The sequence below is a fragment of the Beta vulgaris genome, chromosome 6 (genome assembly GCF_026745355.1).
Source record: "Beta vulgaris subsp. vulgaris cultivar EL10 chromosome 6, EL10.2, whole genome shotgun sequence".
Classification (NCBI taxonomy): domain Eukaryota; kingdom Viridiplantae; phylum Streptophyta; class Magnoliopsida; order Caryophyllales; family Amaranthaceae; genus Beta; species Beta vulgaris.
The window spans coordinates 58,822,822-58,828,821 of NC_079207.1; positions in this window are offsets into that span (position 1 = coordinate 58,822,822).

Below are 6,000 nucleotides of genomic sequence, written 5' to 3' on the forward strand. Positions count from 1 at the left end.
ATATCTCGTCCAACCCCTGGTCCAAACTCCATGCATAAAAATAGTGACAAAATTCACAGCTTGATCAAAGTAAATCACGTCATAAATCCTTTGCAAATGTTGAGACGTAGATACTCCAGCTGTTTCCAGCTCTACCTGACGTCTCGCTTTCTCTTTCTTCAGCATCAAATGCTGCAAATTTTGTGATGCTGCAGTTCAGCCCACATCGAGGAGTAACCAAGCATTGGTAGTTTCTAGTACTACTAATACTAATAATAATAATACGCAAACAACATGGTCTGATGATTTTACTACTGCTTCAATATCACATGATCCTAGCTGCTCGTTGGCTCGAAATTATTCTATAGAATATTATGAGAATTTTGTGGGGAGTCGTAGCAAGAGGGAGACGTATCAAATTTGGAATTGTGGTGAGGGAACTAATGGAAGTGGTGTAATTTATGCTATGTCGAACCGATGTCGTTCGTTCAGTAGAGATCCGTATAACAGTGTTTACAAAGCAATTGCCTCTGATAGGCATTCTTTCTCTCCCTTATAATAACCCGCTATACCTAGAACGACTTTTTGCTCTGTCGACTCCATGAATCATTCTTTGCACCATGTTTAGGCCAAAGGTGAAGATTTTTATTGTTCGTGGAATTTGCGGAGGAGAGAAAATTGAATAAAGTAGGGAGAATTCCGATGACTTGAAGAAGAGCATAGCGATGTACACTAGTGGGTTGGTGTTTTTGTTCATAGATTGGACTTTTAGGAGTATTTTTGGGGTTGGAGACACCATCGTTGAGTATTAGAAGGTGAGAGAGTTTTTCGAGGGAGGAGAAGAAAAGAGAGACGTGATGAGACTTGGCAATTAGAGTTTTGGAGAAAAAAGAGAGGTTTGGACCACTATTAGGGGTCGTTTTGTTCAAAATAAGGAATGGAAAGGGAATGGAATGGGATAAAAGGATGGAATGGAAATGGAATGTGTTACTTTAGACACTTGTTTGTTTTGATGTAGGAATGGAATCATTGGCCTAATGACTCCCTTACTTTTTGTTTCCTGTGGTGTGAGGAGGGTTTCAAGATGGGGGAATCAAAATTGGGCTAGTAAGGGAGTGAAAAAAATGGATAACCCAACCAAACATAAAATAAGGGAGTGTGTTACTTCAATCCGTTTCCAAGCCTAAAATATTTCCAACCAAACGGACTCTTAGAGTTTTGACTAGTCAAAAACTCTAAAAGGGGTATTTGGTAAAAGAGAGTTTTAGAGAGAGTTTTGGAATGAAAACTCTAAAAATGAAAAAGCTCCTATTAGGAGCTTTTTCTTTAGAGGATTAGGTAGAAATATATTTAATGACTTTTTATTCCCCTAATAATAATATTACACATATATATGGAAATGTCTATAAATGTCATTTTACACAAACAAATGGCAATAAACTTTTAGTAATCAGTTAATTTTTACCAAACGTATTTATTAAAAAAGTTGTCAAATCTGCTGAACAAAAAGTTAAAACTCTAACCGCTAAACTCTAAACTCTATTTGCCAAGCAGGGCCATATATTTTTTTTTTTTTTGGGAGGAAACCATAGATAAAGTCAAATAGTCAATGCCATTTTAACAATTAACTTGTTTTTCTTTTTAAGGGAAAAACAACAATTAACTGGTTATTACCTATTGTTGTAGGTAAGATCTACATCCAACTAATAAAAGTTAATATAGCTACAAGGATAATTTGTTCAAAATCCAAAAGATGACATAATTTGAGAAGATCGCGCAAATATTAACTTTTTTGAGACAATTTTTTCGAAATTAATTAAAAGGGTATTGCAGGCCAACAAAACAAAATATGATGATACCAAAGAAAGGAGAAACATACTTACGCATACATGGGAATGGAGGTGTTCGCAGGGGTGAACCACCGACCTTTGATAGCGGTGCACTCGAGGTCGGGAAAAGCTGGGGCCATCTCCACACCAACAATAGTCCCGTCACCATCTCCATCTATTTCGGAATCCTTTGAACTTCCAAGCAGGGGCGGAGATACACTTTGAGGTGTAGGGTCATTTGACCCCACTTTCATCTTGAATTGCATTATTTTTCAGTCAAAAGTTTAGTTTTATTTATGTAAAATTGGACCATTTACACCTATTAAAATAAAAAGGGAAATTTGATCATAGAGGTCTCAACTTTGGGTGACAATTTTTAAAAGGTCTGAATTATTGATTGACCAGTGTAGGTCCCAACTTTAGGGTGTCTTAAATTTTAGCGAACCTTAGTGACTTGAAACTGGCTTAATGGGTCATAACTTGTAGAACTTAGGTCAAACTAGAAGGGTTAATTGAGGGAGGGAAGTAGGAACTAGGTGAAATTTTACAAAATATCTTCAGTTTTAAGTCACCTAGGCTCGCTAAAAGTTAAGACCCCCTAAAGTTGGGACCTACAAAGGTAAATCAATAATTCAAACCTTTTAAAAATTATCAAGTTCAGACCTCTATTGTCGATTTTTCGTAAAATAAATAATTGCATCCAGTAATATATTATTCTGGATCCGCCACTGCCTCCAAGTGCCAAAGTTGTATCCATGGAGATGTGGATAGAAAGCATATAAAATGTTTCTTTATGAGACATGTCGTATGAACAATGTGAAGTTCACTCTTATTCAAATTATTTTGCACAATGTTCATTTTAATACATCATAAATAGTTCAGGTTGTATTATTTTCAGGGTCGGCGCTTGGCCGGAGCGATGTGATCGACTGATCAGGGCCTCGGATTGGTAGGGGCCCGAAAATTTCTTTACTTATTATTATTGTTACTAGAGTATATTAAATAAAATCATATGGATCAGTGGCAATGTGTTGTGCCTTACTTACCTCAAGTAAGAGGTTCGAATCCCTGCACATTCATTTTCGTACTCATTTCCATGCAGTACAGCTGTACTCTTATTTTTTTTATTCTTTTCAATTCCCACACTTTACGAGATGTTCCCATTCCCCATCAAAGGAAGCGGCATATGGGAGGTGGCACGTCATCAAGAAAACAGTGTATGAACAATATTTAGCTTGTTAACTTTTACTACTACTACCTCCGTTTCTTTTTAATTGTTACACTTACACTTTTCACGCATGCCGATGCACTACTTTGAGCCTTTATATCTCTAATTTTGTATTTGTAAAAAATATAAAAACTACATATTAATAAAATACATACTAATACGAATCTAACAAGATCCTACATGACTATGTTTTTATTCACGTATAAATCACAAATGAGGGTCAAAGTACAATTTGTGAATAGTGTAAAATGTCAAAGTGTAACAATTAAAAAGAAATGGAGGTAGTATATGTTAAAGATATCTATCAATCTTCTAAAAATTCATCATCTTAGATTTATTCTTCTACTCTTAAATCTTAATCTTTCATAATTAGTTCCTTTAATTTTTAGTTATCCAACAATCACACATTATTTTTACGAACTTTTTATACTTCCTCCGTTTTCGTTTATTTGCAACATATAATTTTATCTGTCACAAAAAATCTCATTTGTTGCAACTAAATAAAACGAAAGAAGTATATACAAAGTTTATTTAGTTATAATAATTTTTGGAAAAAAAAAAAAGAAATTTAAGGGTTTCTTTTTATAAATTGGCACAGGGCCCCTGAAATCCTATCCCCGGCTCTGATTATTTTCCACATATTATTAGAGAATTCAGATTATTATTAGCCAATATTTTAATAATAATTAAAAAGAAGCATTTCAAATATGTGTACAAGCTTAAGCACATGTCATCGTATCAATAATTAAAATTAAGGGTATGTTTGGGGACAACTTTCGAACTAGCTTTTAGTGTATTGACCAAGTCAAAACACTAACTATTAAGAGTTTGGCATGATAGAGTTTCAAGCGCAAAGGCTACACATACATTGGGTGTATGTGGGCCACACATACACTAGGTGTGTGTTACTTCTAAAATTTAAAGCTTGTGTATGTGTTACTATTAAAGTGTATATTATTACTGAAAATGTTACAAACTTACAATGTTTCGATAGATAATTTTGTTGTCAATGATTTATTCTTTATCTTTGTTTAAAAAATCTATTTTATGAAGTTTTTTGTTTAGATTTGTATGAATCCATTGTTTAAAACTAAAAAAAGAATTGTAATTTTTTTTTTCTAGATTATTCATATATTAGCTTCATCTTCACAATTTTTCTACTATTGATTTCCACTAAATTTTCCTGTCGTTTTCAATTATTTATTTGTCTAGAATTATAATGTTATATTTTCATCCCTACCATGTAATAAAATGCAATTCGAAATATAGTATTTCAATCGTCTATGCATTATGTAAATTTAAACATCCTTGAATAACAACACAGGTTCAAATGATTATAGGTTTGTAATTTTTTTAGTAACAGTATACATTTTAGTAATAACAATATAAATGGTATACATTTTAATAGTAACACATATCATAGAATTCAAATATCGTTGGATGTATGTGTGGCCCACATACACCGAATGTATGTGTATCATCTCTCGAATTTCAAGAGAAAAAGTAGCTTTGTTTTGTTTTTCAAAAAGAAGTAAAAAAATCCGATCTCATCTTCATTCTTGCTCTGCCTCCATCCAAATTTAGCATAATTTAATGAATGTTGAGGAAAATCCATAATTTCTTATAATAGTCTTTTTATTCAAACATCATCACTGTTTAGGGTAAAAACTTGTAAGATGGGGGATGAATCGGAGTTAGAGGTCGATGGCTGATGAAGATAACCAGACACTCGGGGAATGAAGTGAGCCCTGCAAAAACAAGAGTTAGACTACCCCGGGGGTGTGTCCGAGATTGCCCCTCGGACGATCAAGTCAGTTAACTGCTCAACGGTACATGTGAAGTGGTTTATCTAGAATTCATTACCTCAATAAATGGCGATTTGGTCTCTATTTATAGGCGTTGAAATGTGTGAAAAATGCCTTGCCAAGCTGGCACGAGGTCTAGACCGGGCCAAGCCTCTCGACCTGAGCAGCCATTTGATCATTAAGGTCTAAGGAGGGTCTGGCCCACCGAGAAATATATTGGGCCCAAACATTATCCCGCACAAATTATGCGAAGGAAGGTTTCCCTGGAGTCGCACATTTTGCGGAATCTCGGATCTTCCCTTGTCATGGTCAGGTGCCGTTGTTGTGGACAGTGAACTTCAGATGTTTTCATGCTCCGTTGGTGATATCTCAAGGAACTAGGACCTGATACGTCTCAAGGAATGTATCATCCATACTCGAGATATTGCAGGGGTTAACAGGCGCTATGTCTCGAGGGACTCTATGGACTTCGCTCGAGATGCCAAGGGGCTAAGGAGCCTCATATTCCTCGAGGGACGATTTTGACCTCGCTCGAGATATCTGAGGAGCATCCTGACCTCGTTCGAGATGTCTTAGGGGCTAATGATCCCCATGTATCTCGAGGAGTAATCTAACCTCGCTCGAGATGACTCAGGGGCTAATGATCCTCATGTATCTCGAGGTGTGGGTTATAACGTCGTAGCACTTGACGAGCGTCGACTCCAGTAGTTGCAGTGATTTTGGAGTATCCTTCACTCGATTTGGGTGAAGTGCTTAGGTGTAGGTCTTTTCGTCCAGCTGGATTCAATCAGCTTGTTGGGCCGAGGTAGACTGGATTATAGCGAAGGGAGGTTGTTCTGGTTAGGGGCGGATTTTTGGTGAACTCAGCTGAATTTAATTGATTCAGTGAGCCAAGGTGAACTGGTCTGAGTGGCTGACAGAGATTACCTGGAGTGGGGCGACTTGGGCGTGTCGTGAGGCCCAGTATAAGCTTGCTTCTTTCTAGAGCCCTTCGAGCCCGTTAGATGTCAACAGTCACTCACAATGCGGCTTACATAAAGAAGAGGGGACTGCTTCATTTTGTCTCATTCCTTATTCTAATTCTCTGGGAATTGCCGTTTGCGTGAAAAATTACTGTCTTGAGAGCATGGAAGTCGACAGCCGCCATTCGACCAATAGA